Source organism: Ctenocephalides felis, unplaced genomic scaffold (assembly GCF_003426905.1).
Source record: "Ctenocephalides felis isolate EL2017-DRISC unplaced genomic scaffold, ASM342690v1 CF-g0.4_SCAFFOLD_01886, whole genome shotgun sequence".
Lineage (NCBI taxonomy): Eukaryota > Metazoa > Arthropoda > Insecta > Siphonaptera > Pulicidae > Ctenocephalides > Ctenocephalides felis.
In genome coordinates, this window is record NW_020538040.1 from 128,812,581 (window position 1) to 128,828,553 (window position 15,973).

Here is a 15,973-nt window from a genome sequence, read left to right on the forward strand (position 1 = left end):
ATGTAAACTATATTGTGAAAACCATAACAATTATATCACAGCAAATAACACATATCAAACGAACAATTATCTGAGTTCAGTAAACTGCTTTCTACTTCATCATTGTAGAAATGTGCTTTTTTGCCGTCTTTCAAATATTTGTTATCTAGACCTTTTTACCCTGTAGGCGGGGTAACTTGAAACGGGCAGGTGGCAAACAGATTTAAAGCCTTATTATGGTTTTAAAGGTATTTTACAAAATAATTACATTTTTAACTAATGCTTAAAAACTACCAACGGAAGAAAATACTTTTATTATGGTTTCTCAAAGATTACCGTTTATCTCCCCCATTTCAAAGATTACCGTTTTCAAATCAAGCTTGTAGCTGACTATAAATCTTTTTTCCTCTACTTTCAAATATTGTTGTTAAACAATGCTTAACTTTACTGATTTTTGACAAATCGGTGGTTGGCCTTTTTAACCCCGGACCTTCATATATTACTATCTATTCTGCGATAAATTCTGGAAAATTATAACTGGAAAAATGTTATTCAACAAAAGGTCCATTTGATCGATTCCAAATTTAGGTTCTGAATTTAAATAACATAAATAAAAAATAATATAACCATAATATAACCTAGAAAATGTTTTATAAATACCAATGAGCATATAATTATACAAATAAGATCTTTCAGAGCACCGTGTTTGAGAAAAATATGCAAAAGATGCATTTTCATATTAACATATCAAAAAAGTTTATATTTTGAGTCTCTAGTAACACTTGGGGCCCGTTTACTAACGTTTTTGTATATAAATAAAACTACAAACAAAACTACTTACTACAAATTTATCACAAATAAATAATATTCGCGTAAAACATCCTATTAAACGTAATTGAACATCATCTGTCAAAAGCGTTTGACATTTCACGAAATTGCCACCGTCCATTGTTCTATTTAAATTACGCTTCTACAAAAATTTTCAAATTATAAATGTAAAGTTTCTACGCGGATTTGAAATAATTTCTCACCTTTTGGACATTCTCTGGATTGGCACGAATTTTTCAAGACTAAGACTGGCCAAATCGATTCAGCCGTTTTCGAGTTTTATTCGGACATTTGAAAGAGAGCTCTATTTTTATATATAAGATTAGTAAACTGATCAAATTTGAAATTGTTTGGAAATTGCATGAAACACATACATTTTGAGGGTTTGATATAGAGTAGGGCGGGGCACAAAGGTCAAATTTGACTTTGAGCAATTATATTATGAAAAACAAACTAACTATATCACAACAAATAATACATATTAAACAAACAACTATCTGATATTCAGTAAAACTCGCATTGCCAGCAAATTTATCATTGTGGAAACGTGTTTTTTTGATGTTTTTCAAAAATTCGTCACGTGGTCCTTTTTATCTCATAGGAGCTTTTAGGTTCTCAAAAACAAGTAAGGTTTTGAGGGTCGAAAGTAGAGGGGAAAAGATGTGTAATCAGCCATGGCTTGAATCGAGCAACATTGCTATCAGGAGATAGGCGGCCAGGTTTAAAAATCCATAACAGAAGTATTTTTATCCTTAATAGGTATTTTGGTTGTGGGCACTGTTTAGTTTACGATACCCTAATATAATTTTCAAGAATACGTTATTTAATTGTTTTATAAGACGTTTTGCTAATTTTACGCAAGATTCAACAGATGTTCTAATATAACCTCCGCAATAGCTTACATGCAGATTGTGTAAAAGAAACCAACTGAATCTTTACCCTGGTTTTCGCATGTATATGCTTCACATTAAATGTATTTAGTGTATTATTCAATTTTAATTGAGTCTTAGAAATATGAATTTCTCATATTCAAATCAAGACCTTATTTTGATAAACGATGTCTAAATTCAAGTTTGTTAAATTGTTGGAAGAAATATTATAAAAATTTATTATATTTCTTACCAAAATCAGGACTACGCACATGCTGCCTGGTTTCCCATTTTATTACTTTATTGAATTCAGTTGTAATTATCATAAATTATATATCCATTTTAATCTTGAAGATAACGCTTATACAATTTATTAATAATAAGCTCTGTACAACGCGCCCCAGTTTGTTTTCCGGTGAGTGATACGTAATATATATATATATATATATATATATATATATATATATATATATATATATATATATATATATACGTATATGTTAACGTAATATTATATATATATATATATTTATATATCTTCTATATATATAAAAATAAGTCGGGTTTTCCTTCCTGACGAAATAACTCCAGAACGCACGAACCGATTTCGACAATTTTGCATTCGTTGGGAAGGTCTCGGGCTTCGCAAGGTTTATAGCTAAGAAAATTAGTCGTGCATGGCATCGTGCCCTAATGCAAATTGCTGGAACTGCACGCACCGTAATTAAAAATTCGAGTAATAAAAATAATCAATAATTGTTTTAAATAATTTCAAATAGATTATCTTCTATATATATATATATATATATATATAAAATAAGTCGGGTTTTCCATCCTGATTAAATTTTTCCTTTTCAAATATAAAACAAACAAAAAATTTCTTCATCTTTCTCACGAAACCATCTGGTGGCGAAACGAAGTTCGTCGGGTTTGCTAGTATATATATATATATATATATATATATATATATTAGGGTGGTCCTTAATATGGACATTTTGGAATTTCTTGCTCCCAAGGGCTCAAATGGTTCCAAATTCATAAAAAACAATTCTCTGAAAGTTTTAGCTCTTAACATCGTCTTTTAGATAAAGCGCAATTCAATCAAACTTCGTAAGGAAATAGCATAGAAAAAATTTTGAAAATTGAAAAAAAAATTTTTTAGGTGTAACGTATATATATATATATATATATATATATATATATATATATATATATATATGTTAGGGTGGTCTTTAATATGGGCATTTTTATGCGTTTCCAGTTGTAAAATGATCATCAGCGGAGGTATTCTTACTACAGTTACTGGAAATTGAAAACAGCTACCAGTCGATAAAACGTCTAGACGAATATCATTTTTCGATCATTTTTGTAATTAGTATCATCAAAAAATGAATTGATCGGAAAAGTATTTCCTGACATGCGAATAAATCATAGAAATCATGATTGGCTCAGTAAAAGAAGCTATTAGAGTAAATTAACGAACAATTTTTAAACTCACTTGATCTGGTCAGGATTACTACCGACAAAAGTTATTGGAAACAATAATTTTAACAGGTAAAGTTTAAGAGGTGAAGTTGATGTCATACCTCGAATGAACATAATTGCAATTTATACTCCATATCAATTTAAAAGATTGTACTTCTCAGTTCGATTGGTATTTGCAATCATAATCAATAAAGCTCAAAGTCAATCCTTAAAATTATGTGGTTCAGATTTAGATGAGGATTGCTTTTTAAAAGACAACTGTATGTTGCGTGTTCTCGATTTGTCAAATCGGATAGTGTTCATATTTAAGCAGATAGTAGAGAAATAAAAATTTTGTATATCGAACAGTATTGCAAAATTAAACTTGTATAAAATTTATTCTTTGTTTTGTTTCTCATCTCTCAACCATTCAATAGCAAATATCACAATGTGCCGCAGCAAAGCACATGATGATACAGCTAGTATATCTAACAATATATATATATATATATATATATATATATATATATATTATTCGTATATATGCATGAGGGCTTATTCTATTTTTTACACAATCATGTATTTTGTATGGAAAAGCATAAAGTGGCAGATAAGTGGATTTTTATATTAGATACGTTTATAATGTCATTCGTGACTACTAATGTATTCACGCGCGCGTATATTGTGATGCAAACACATAATCCAAAGACACCAACACCAACACCATCACACACTCACACACACACACACATATATATATATATATATATATATATATGTATTTGGGCGGGTCGATTTGTATGGATCAAAAAAAGTCGCTGAGGTCCATATGATCTTTGAATTCTAGGGATCAAAATAGGATTCTTTGCTGAAGAAACTATACCTCTAAAATACATTCTGAAATAAATTCTTTCCCGTGCATTTACCCAAAGATAAGAGTTGAATTTTGAAAAATTCGGTTTTGACTCATTTAGAATGCCCCAATTGCCTCCAAATGTATGACTGACGACCACTAGCTTTGGAAGCTCGATCCACCCATGCCCCTTGATGTTTCATAACAGAAAGAAAACCATTTATAACAAAAGTATTTTCTTTCGTTGTCAGTTTTTTGGTTGTGAGCATTGTTGTTGATTTTATGAGACCTTAATATAATTTTTAAGTATACGTTATTTAATTGTTCTAAAGGATTTATTTTGAAGTTAGAATGAACAGTTTTTTTTTTATATAACCTCTTTAAAAGCTTACTATAAAGCTTTTGGGTAAAAAGTACCAACTGAAACTTTTACCTGGCAAAGATGTAAACAATAAAAATAGTAAACTAGTGGGGCACATGGCATCGTGCCTTAAGGCAAATTGCTGGAACTTCTCGTACCAAAAATTATTATTTTTTAAAAGCGATTAACATTTTTGAAAAAAATTTACTTCGAAAAAATTAGATTCTTGAGAAACTATAAATTCGACAAAAAATTACTTTTTTTTGAAAAAAAAAATGTTCGAAAAAAAAAGTTTTCTTTATTTTGGCATAGTTTGGAAATTCTGAACTTTTTTTCAAAGCAATCGTACTGTTTTAACTGCATAGAGACGAAATGTCAAAGCGCCTAAGCGCAGCGTCGCCGTCTAACGGATAAACATTATTACGGAACCCATAGGAACGTAAGCAAAATTCATACTTATTCTTGAAATCTCTATAAAATATCTGATAATTTGTTGTAAATATGTCTAATGATCATTTTTGACCGCCAAATAGTTTTTTGTTTTACTTTTTTCATTAGATCTCCGAAACCGCTAGACCTGCCTTCATGAAAATTGATCAATTCTTTATCTTGTCAATGCAAGTAAAATGTTTTATGAATTTTTAAAATCGGACGCTCCGTTCTCTTAAAAACCGTGTTACCGTTTTTGGCACTTTTTGCATCGTATATAGATAAAGAATTGATCAAATTTTCATAAAGGCAGGTCTAGCGGTTTCGGAGATCTAAGGAAAAAAGTAAAAAAAAGCCATTTGGCGGTCAAAAATGATCATTAGACATATGCACATCAAATTTTCAGATATTTTATAGAGATTTTAACAATAAGTATAATTTTTGTTTATTTTTCTATGGGTTCCGTATCAATGTTTACCCGTTAGACAGCGACGCCGCGCTTACGCGCTTTATATTTTGTCTCTATGCAGTTAAAGCAGTACGATTGCTTTGAAAAACAAGTTCAGATTTTCCAAAATATGTCAAAATGAAGAAAACATTTTTTTTTCAAAAAAAAGCAGTTTTTTGTCCAATTTATAGTTTCTCAATAATCTTATTTTTTCGAAGTAATTTTTTTTCAAAAATGTTAATCGTTTTTAAAAAAAATAATTTTTGGTACGGAAAGTTCCAGCAATTTGTCTTAAGGCACGATGCCCTAATTGCCTTAAGACAGAATTCCACTTACAGCTAGTTTCATTTTTATATATAAATTGAGTGTTTTATCCACTGATTCCCTAATATGGTCGGCTCTTATGAAAACGTGTGCGCTTTTAAAACGAACAGTTTTGTCTTAATCTTATGAGAAATGACTGTTGATTTAATGCAATTGAATGCATTATCTGACAATGGTCGTCTGAGAAAATTTGAGGATCAATTGATCTATTTTATGACAAAAAAACATCACATGGCATTCTGAAAGTTGATCTATATTTCATTTCTGCAGGTGATGCTTTAATGTTTTCTTTACATGCTGTACGTAAACCAAGCAAAATAAAAGGTAATACTTTGATCCATGTTTTATCGGAGCAAATACGACCAGTTTTAAGGGTTCTGCGCCGTTGTTCAATAATGCCGTTCAATTGTAAATGATAAGCGGTTATTCTGAGTTTTTCTGCACCATTTGTTTGTGCCAAGGTTTTGAAAATTGCGGATTCAAATTGAGTACATTTAACAGTGGCAATTTCGTTTCATGTTTCAAATCTTGGAATTCAATAACTAAGAACGAAATACGAAAATATCAGAAATAGTACATTTAAGTGGAATAGCAACTAGCTTATTTGTAAATCTATTAAAGATTGTTAAGCACTAAAAATATTCATTAATATTAGTCAGTGTAATAGCATAAATGCAAATATATCAAAACCTGTCAATGCTACTAGAATATGGATTGGGGCAATATCGATGTGATGTTGATATTCTTGGATAGATCTTCGTCAGGAAATGCATTGACGAGTTCAAGTAACTACATCTTTGCCTATTCCGGGTCATACGTATATTTGCACATTTCTTTAGAAACATATAGTTATATAGCTTTTCTAATCCATTTCATACTTGTCTTTTGTACATTTATTTAAGAGTGGTTCTAATGTTGGAGTAAAAAATTCATGTATGATCTTCAATGCAATCTTACGTGTCTGTGGAAAAAACGATAATGTTGATCGTCAACGTTGTCGATCTGAAGCTTTTTCTCATTTTTGTTTAAATGCGTGAATGGGCTTGTGGTCGGTTTTAATAATAATATAAATTTCTTTCTTCTGAAAGATATTCAACTTTTTTATAATAAGTAGAGGAGTTCTGCTTAATAATACTCAATTATTAACTTCCCGTAGGGCAAGTTATAGTAATCGCAAAAAAATCGATTTTTTTTTTTATATATGTCAATTAGTTTTTGGCGAAGACAGGTCTTACCCTTACCCTTATTTTTTCCAAAGTTGCACTTTTCAGTACAGTCGTTAGCTCTTGTCGTCGACAAACTCTTGCTCTTGTTGATGGAAATCGATATAAAGTTGCTTCTGCCAGAGCCTTTTCAATTTTTTTAAATGATTTTAGAGACGCTGAGTGAGTCACATGTAAGAAAAGTTTTATCGTTTTTAATTGATGACTTTGAATAACTATTGAATGCTTTTTATATTTGTAAAGTTTTTCTCTAATAATTAATAAGTATTCAAAGACTCGTTGTTCAAAAACTCTCGTTGACTATTAATCTGGCAAAGTATTTCTTTAGGAACATCTGAAGTTCACTTTTTTGTATATAAATTGGCGAATAGAGATCCCGAACTACCCAAATCCAACCGCTGTTCTTGAACTTAGTAGGTTCTTAGGAATGATACTGCTACAGGAAATCCATACATCAGACCGCAAAATTACTAGTACGTTTAATTCAAAACTCATCAATTATTGCCTTTTTTGTAAACGTTTTTCATTGAATTTTAATTAAGACTTTTTTTGAGATTATTAAAAAGCTTAAATTTACCAGCTCTATGCGCTAAAACATTGTCAAAACAATTTTTAGATATTGGCAACTGAAAGGTTACCATCGACAAAACTAGATGCGTCAAGTTATCGAACGATTTTTGCATGATCTGATTTGATAGATCATTCATTGTATAAATATTTACCTATGTACGCACACTTAGTTGAATGGCTTGCAGAAAGAGCAAAACTATTATAATCTGAAGATAAAACAGCTTTTGTGAGGGAATTAGATACCATGCAAGTTTATAAATGTAAATTTTTCCACAGAGTTTTCGAAATCTCACTCGATTTGCTACGAATGCCAGAACATAATTCAAAAATGAATCTGTGAAATTTGCTTCGTAAATAAAAAATTATTGAATTAATGAAAAGCGCGGTAATAATATATCTAATATCCAAATGTGTCAATTCAATTTAAATAAAATCAGTTTCTGTTCAAGCTGGAATGACTTAATATGTCCCAGGAATATTTATATGAGGCATTTCGTTTCAGTGCGTAAACCATCCATTTAATTTGTGTTAACTGATTATTTCACTTATATATCACACACTTCTTCATTCGTAATCAGTTAGTTATTTTTTGACTAAAAATTGTCTAGAAATATGTTTTATGGATAAATAACGTTTTCCGGGCCAACTTCTATTGTTATAAATTCTTTATCATCGCGATAAAATAATGGTAATGAACGGATAAATTTATTAAAAATGTATTTAAGATAGTGTCGAAAGCTTTGGAAAAATGTTACACATACAAAACACTGTTACACTTACAAAAAAATGTTACACATAAAGTGTCTTCTTCAAAAGAATAAATGATTTCATGCAATGTGGAGTCGGTTTCGCCAAAATCCGTGTCGATTTTTTAATAAATTTCAAAATAGAGTGAATAATAAATATTTTAAATATTGTGTGTTTGTATGAAACCTTCAGTGAACAAAGTTCACTCACAATTTACTAGATTTTTCTTTACTGAAGTTAAAGCTGTCTGATAAAAAAAAAGCATTTAGTAATTTACTTTAATGAGTCTTTCTAGAATTATGCACGCCAAGAACAAAAGACTTAATTTTCAAGGTGTCTGAATCCTATTTTGATATCAAGGTACAAAAAAATATACAGGACTAACGTGAGAAAAGAAGCGACCTTATGAATTAAAGAGTTCCGTACAAATTTAAAATTGCTAAAATGAATGAACATTTTAATGAAGTAATGCAGCACTTTAAATGCGCCATTGCAGTTCATATTCCTCATCAAATCCATGAATTTGTAAAATTATTAACTTCCCGTAGGGCAAGTTTTAGTATTCGCAATAAAATCGAAAATAATTTTTTTTATATATCTTTGCGTTTCAAAGGTTTCTGAATATTTTGGCATACCTTAGAAAAAATGGATGTATGTGTGTGTGTGTGCGCGAATACGAATTTTCGTCGACAATTTCGGGAACACCAATAAACCGATTTAAATAAGTCAAAAAACATTCGATTTGTACTGATAAGGAGACGTGCGGATTAGTTTTTGGCGTGGGCAGGTCTAGCCGTTCCAAAGATACGGGGCACAAAGTGCCAAAAACGGTAACACGGTTTTTAAGAGAACGGAGCGTCCGATTTTAAAAATTCAAAAATTATTTTACTTGGATTAACAAGATGAAGAACTGATCAAATTTTCATAAATGCAGGTCTAGCGGTTTCGGAGATCTAGTAAAAAAGTAAAAAAAAAAGCCATTTGGCGGTCAAAAATGATCATTAGACATATGCACATCAAATTATTAGATATTTTATAGAGATTTTAACAATAAGTATAAATTTTGTTTACATTTCTATGGATTTCGTACTAAATGTTTATCCGTTAGACGGCGACGCGGCGCTTACGCGCTTTGATATTCGTCTCCATGCAGTTAAAGCAGTACGATTGCTTTGAAAAAAAGTTCAGAATTTCCAAAATATTTCAAAATATACTTTTCTTTAAAAAGTCTTTTTCAAAAAAAGTAAATTTTTGTCAAAAATTTATAGTTTCTCAAAAATCTAATTTTTCAGAGTATGTTTTTTTTTCAAAAATGTTAATCTTTTAAAAAAAAATTTTTTTAGTACGGGAAGTTTCAGCTATTTGCCTTAAGGCACGATGCCATGCGCCCCACTAGTTATTTTTTACTTTACATAATATTTTACTCTTCACGCTTTAATATATTATTGTAATTTTATTTATAACATATATTTGGAATAATAAAGATATTTCAAAATCTTCACAATGTAAATTTTATAGACAAAAATGAGTATTTAACTTATTAATGTTAAGTTATTAGGATTTTATAGAAATATTAATAATATACTTATAATGAACATTCTCAAACTACTTATAAGATTCACGCGAAGAGGAGTTATCATAAGCTAACATTTCAGTGAAACTTTCTAATTGAATTAAAAATTTTCAAGAACCTATTTAAAGGATATAATATAATATTTTAAATTTTAAATAAAGTTATATTAGATTTTATAGTATGTGACATGATAATCATATTTTTATAATAAGTAGCATATTCTTGTATTATTTACTCATTACCAATAGCATGTAGACTTCAAATTATTATTTTTTGTTAAAAACTATTTAAAAAAAATGAATTTTTTTACTTATGTTTACGTTTTACTTTCTTCTGATAAAATTTTTTGCCGACAAATTCGAAAGCGCGGATCAACCGATTTGATTGATTCAGAAAACATTTTATTTATATTGATGGGTAACGTGCTGATTTGTTTTTGCTAATGGCATTTTGAAGCCATTTCGAAGATACGGCGCAAAAAGTGACATGGCAATTCAGTTTTCGAGAGGATTTTAATGATTTCAAAATTATATTTTACTTGTATTCATAGAATGAAAAAGATGACCATTTTGTCTGCGGTTTCGGACATAAAAAAAATGTTATCAACTAGTGGGGCGCATGGCATCGTGCCTTAAGACGAATTGCTAGAACTTTACGTACCCAAAATTATTTTTTTTTAAAAGATTAACATTTTTGAAAAAAATTACTCTACAAAATTTAGATTTTTGAGAAACTATAAATTTTTGACAAAAATTTACTTTTTTTGAAAAAAAAAAGACTTTTTGAAAACATTTTTTTTTGAAATATTTTGGAAATTTGGATTTTTTTTTAAAGCAATCGTACTGCTTTAACTGCATAGAGATGAAATATAGAAGCGCGTAAGCGCCGCGTCGCCGTCTAACGGATAAACATTGGTCCGAAACCCATAAGAATGTAAACAAAAGTTATACTTATTGTTAAAATCTCTATAAAATATCTGATAATTTGATGTGCATATGCCTAATGATTATTTTTGATCGACAAATGGCATTTTTTTACTTTTTTTACTAGATCTCCGAAACCGCTAGGCCTGCCTTCATGAAAATGGTTTACTTGTTAATACAAGTAAAATGTTTTTTGAATTATTAAAATCGAACGCTCCGTTCTCTTAAAAACTGAGTTACCGTTTTTGGTACTTTTTGCACCCCAATATCTTCGGAACGGTTAGACCTGCCTTTGCCAAAAACTAATAGCACGTCTCCTTATTAATACAAAACGAATGTTTTTTGAATTATTCAAATCGCTTCATCCGTGTTTCCGAAATCGACGACGAAAATTTGTATCCGCACACACACACACATACACGCACACACAGATACATCCATTTTTTCTAAGGTATGCCAAATGTTCAGAAGGTTTTGAAACGTAAAGATATATAAAAATTTTCATTTTCAATTTTTTGCCCTACGGGAAGTTAAAAATAATCAGGAAGGCATAAGCACATCAAATTATCATATTTCATAGTGATTTTCAATAATGCCAATATTAATTAACTTTCGTAGGGTAAGTTATAGTAATAAAATATCAAAAATGTAAATTTTTGCATATCTTTACGTTTCAGAGGTTTTGGTACAATTTGGTATACCTTAGAAAAATAGTTGTGTGTGATACAAATTTTTGTCGACGATTTCGGAAACGCGGATCAAACGATTTGGATCATTCAAAAAGAGTTCGATTCCTATTCATAAGGAGACATGTTGATTAGTTCGAAGTACCAAAAACGGCAATTCCGGTTTTGAGAGAACGGAGCGTCCGATTTGAATAATTCAAAAAATATTTTATTTGTATTGAAATGAAGAACTGATTAAATTTTTGGGAAGGCAGGTCTAGCGTTTTCAGAGATCTAATAAAAAAGCAACAAAAATTTCATTTGGCGGTCAAAAAAGATCATTAGATATATGCACATCAAATTGTCCGACATTTTATAGAAATTTCAATAATAAGAATAAATTTTGTTTGCAATTCTATGAGTTCTTTACCAGTGTATATCTGTTAGACTCCGACGCGGAACTTATGTGCTTCGATATTCCGTCTCTTCGTAGTTAACGCAGCGCGATTGCTTCAAAAGTTTCAAAATATAAAATATATTTCAAATTTAAAAAAAAGTTTTTGTTTTCAAAAATTTCAAAATTCTCAAAATCGATTTTTCAAGTCAGTAGTAAGTTTTCAAAACATTTTCTAAAAAAATTAATTTTCAGTACGGCAAGTTCCAGCAATTTTCCTTACCGCACGATACCATGCACCACTAGTTAAATATTTGTTTACAAGATATTATACCTTAAGGTGTAATAAATTACCTTAATTGATGCATAACGTTTTCATAACACCACTAGTTTTTGAAACGTACTCTAGTATCCCGCTCGATTTATTGCAAACAGTAATAGAGCAAAGTATCATCAATAAATACGTTGGTCTATAATGAAGAGTGTTTACGGAAAAATTAAGTTGCGGTATGGAATGGTGTAAGGGTAAGGGTAAGGGTAAGGGTTCCTGGTACCCGTTAAGGTTACCGTACCCTATAAATGTGCTAACTATTGGGGTATAATTTAGTTTCGGGGTCGAATGATAGATCGAGCAGTGCGCAGTCGCCGATTTGTCGCCCGTTCGCACACCATCGAGCTTTTTGTTATGAAACGCCGAGACTGTGTTTAGTACTTGGTAGAAGCGCTCGCGCCGCGCGGGGGGAACGACACACGACTCGCGACCCCGCCGGGATGATTACGGCAACGTCCGTAACAATCAAGATACGGAACCCTCACGATTAATAATTCTATTGAATAACATTTAATAACACAAACCGATTGTAAATTATCGCTTCGATTTGTAGTTTCGTCCAAATGACGAAAGTGTTTGTACCAACTCTATTAAATGATTCATTTATATAAAGTATTTCATGTAACGTTATCTTATCTTTGAATGTTATCCGAAAATTAATTCACTCCCTTATGCAGTGTTAAATATATTGATGTCAATTTTTCATGGATACCAAAAGTCAATTTATTAATGCCGATAAGTAATTTATAGTGTTTTGTCTTGTCAATGTATAGTTTAGTTATCTTAAGTGGTAAACAGAAGAAAGTAATGCTAATTGTGCAGTTCAAACAGAAGACAAAAACGTGAGTTTTTATTTAAATTTACAGCATGTTATATTAAAATTTTTATTTATTTTGTTAATTTAACAAGTACAAATTGTAATTTACATGTATGAATTGTACGAAATAAAACTCGTTAATTATGATAACAAAAAATCAAAGTAAAAGTGACAAACAGTAGTAACAGACATACTGCTTAATAATAGTAAACATAATAACGATTTAGTCATATCTATATTTCTTAATAATTACAGATATGACTAAATAGTAGTAGTTTTTCACTGTTATTAAGCAGCATGGCCATACACTCTTGTTACTATTTGAAATTTTTACTATAATTCAATAAAATAAGTACACTCTAGATTTATTTTCAGCTTTATTTAATATTATCATAAAATATATTAACTAATAATTTGTAACCACCTTTTATTTTTAATAATTATGCATATTGATGTGACCAAATAATAGTTGTTTGTCGTTTTTATTACTTTCTTTGTTTACTCTAATTCAGTAAGAATAAGTACACTCTAAATTTATTTGCAGTTTCATTTAATATTATTAAATAACTTAATTAATAATATGCAATCATTTACTAATTTTTAATTATATATATATATATATATATATATATATATATATATATAGTATGAATAGTAGTATTCATTTTTACTGTTATTAAGCAGCATGACTATTTGTTACTTTACTACTATTTATTTACTATAATTCAATAAAAATAAGTACACTCTATATTTATTGTCTGGTTTATTTAATATCATCATTGAGTATTTTAAATAATAATTTGTAACTAATCACTATTTTTAACTTTTTGAAGGAGAAGTTTGTGTTTTCATAAAAAAAACCCGATTCGCTAATTTTATGTTTTCCCGACGTTTCAAGCTATTCTGAATCAAATAAGACCAAATTTGGAAAAATTATGTGTGTGTGTGTGTATGTGAACAGATTTTATGCCGTATATCGACGTTTTCTCAAAAACGCCTGGACCGATTTCAGAAATTTATTTAATGTATCTCGATGAGGATTGTCGTTTCTCAGTTTTGTGCGACGATCGGCCGAGCCGTTTCTTTGTAATTTGAAAAGAAGTGTTAAACTTTTCGTCCACATTTAAGCTCATGCTACCGAATCAACTTTAAAAAATCACAAACTTTTTAAAAGATATTGGTTGGGAATGAAACTGATTAGTTTTAGGTGAAAATCTACCGAGCCGTTTTCTTGTACTGTTGAAAAAAATATGTAACCGATTTTTATAGAACTTTTTTTAGCGATATATATATATATATCATGGTCTTATAGAACTTACTGAAATATTGCGGTCTTACGACAAGTAGTTTAATTTTAAAAATTCATCAAAAAATGAGTAGTTTTTCAGAAAATGAGTAGTTTTTTGACGTTTGTTAAAATTAAAATTAGACGATTAACTTGGTATAACGATAGAGTACTTTTGTTCTTAATGAACATACTAAACCATTATAGTCCTACCGAAACTGGTTCAATTATAAAAACTATTAATTTTTGGAAATTTGCTTTTAGAAAATATTTCGAGTTAACGTGTTCGTTCGTTTTCAATTATGTGCAATAAATCCACTCGGAATGCTTTTAATCATTCATAAATTAATTTTATTTACTAAGTCGATTATTTACACATATCAGGAGATTCATGTAACTTCCTCAAATAAAAATACCAATACCAGCTAGTTTTAAAAGTAAATATATGACTAAATAGTAGCATTTATTTTTACTGATATTCAGCAGTAAAATAATCTTCACCAAAAACTTATCAGTGTTTTTCTCAACTTTTGAACGGTTTTTGAATTTTCAGAATCGATTCAAATTATGGGCTGAAACGTGGACAAACATTTTTTGACTTTTCTGCTATTTACAAAGAAACAGCTCTGCCGATCGTCGCGCAAAACTGACAAACGCAGGTCTTTATCGAGTTACATCGAATGACTTAAATTTTTGAAATCGGTCGAGCCGTTTTTGAGAAAACGTCGACGAAAGGGTCAAAAATCGCCTTACATGCACACACATAGTTTTTCTAATTTTGATCTAATTGGATTTCGAATGGCTTGAAACGTCGAGAAAACATAAAATTTGTGAATCGGATTTTTTGATGAAAACATAAACTTCTCCTTCGGGAAGTTAAATAAATCTAGAGTGTATATACCTATTTTTTTTCTGAATTATAGTAACAAAATAGTAGTAAAATTTCAAACAGTAACACGATTAAATAATATTTTTTAGTAAACTATATACTATCTATGATTATCAAAACATAAACGTACTACCAAAAATTAGTAAATGATTACAAATTATTAATTAAAATATTAAATAAAGATGAAAATAAATTTAGAGTTGACTTATTTTTAGTAAATTATAGTAAAAAATAGTAGTCAAAATGTCAAATAATTACAAGAGCTGCTTAATAATAGAAAAAGCAAATACTACTATTATTAAGTCACATTAATGTGACTAATTATTAAAAATTAGTAAATTGTTACAAACTATTTGTAATGTATTAGTAAATATTAAATAAGACCGAAAAATCTAGAGTGTATTTATTTTTACTAAATTATAGTAAAATGGCATTTAACATTACAGCAAAAAAGTAAATTGACTCTAGTACTAAAAATATTATTATTTACCACTATTGGTAATTAATTATAACATTCAAGTAAATATAACCTGCAAATTGCTATGATAAAGAAGTAATAATTGATTATCATAAAGACTTATAAATAGCTATACATAAAACTTTACATAAATTCAAAATTCAAAGCTGATTAAAATTTTTGTGCAAATCTGATTACAAATCGATCATTTAACCCCCAGAGTTTGCAAGAATTATTATGTAGAATTATATAATCAAATACAACCAAAAGTTATTCATACTTTGTAGATCTTTATGAAGTCTAGAATCAACATTTATAAGATTCGACCAGATCCATTTTCTGGAAGTTTTGCTCGAAATTCTCTAATGTGTGCTTTACAATTAATTACTGAATTTTCATACACGTGTTTGTGTTTCTATATATATAATATTTGGAATGATTAATAAGACTCGAAGTTTCTGTTTTATCAATTATTTTAATTATTATTTTAATTAACCTAATGAAATAAAAAATATTAATCAACTTATAACCAGATTCACGCACA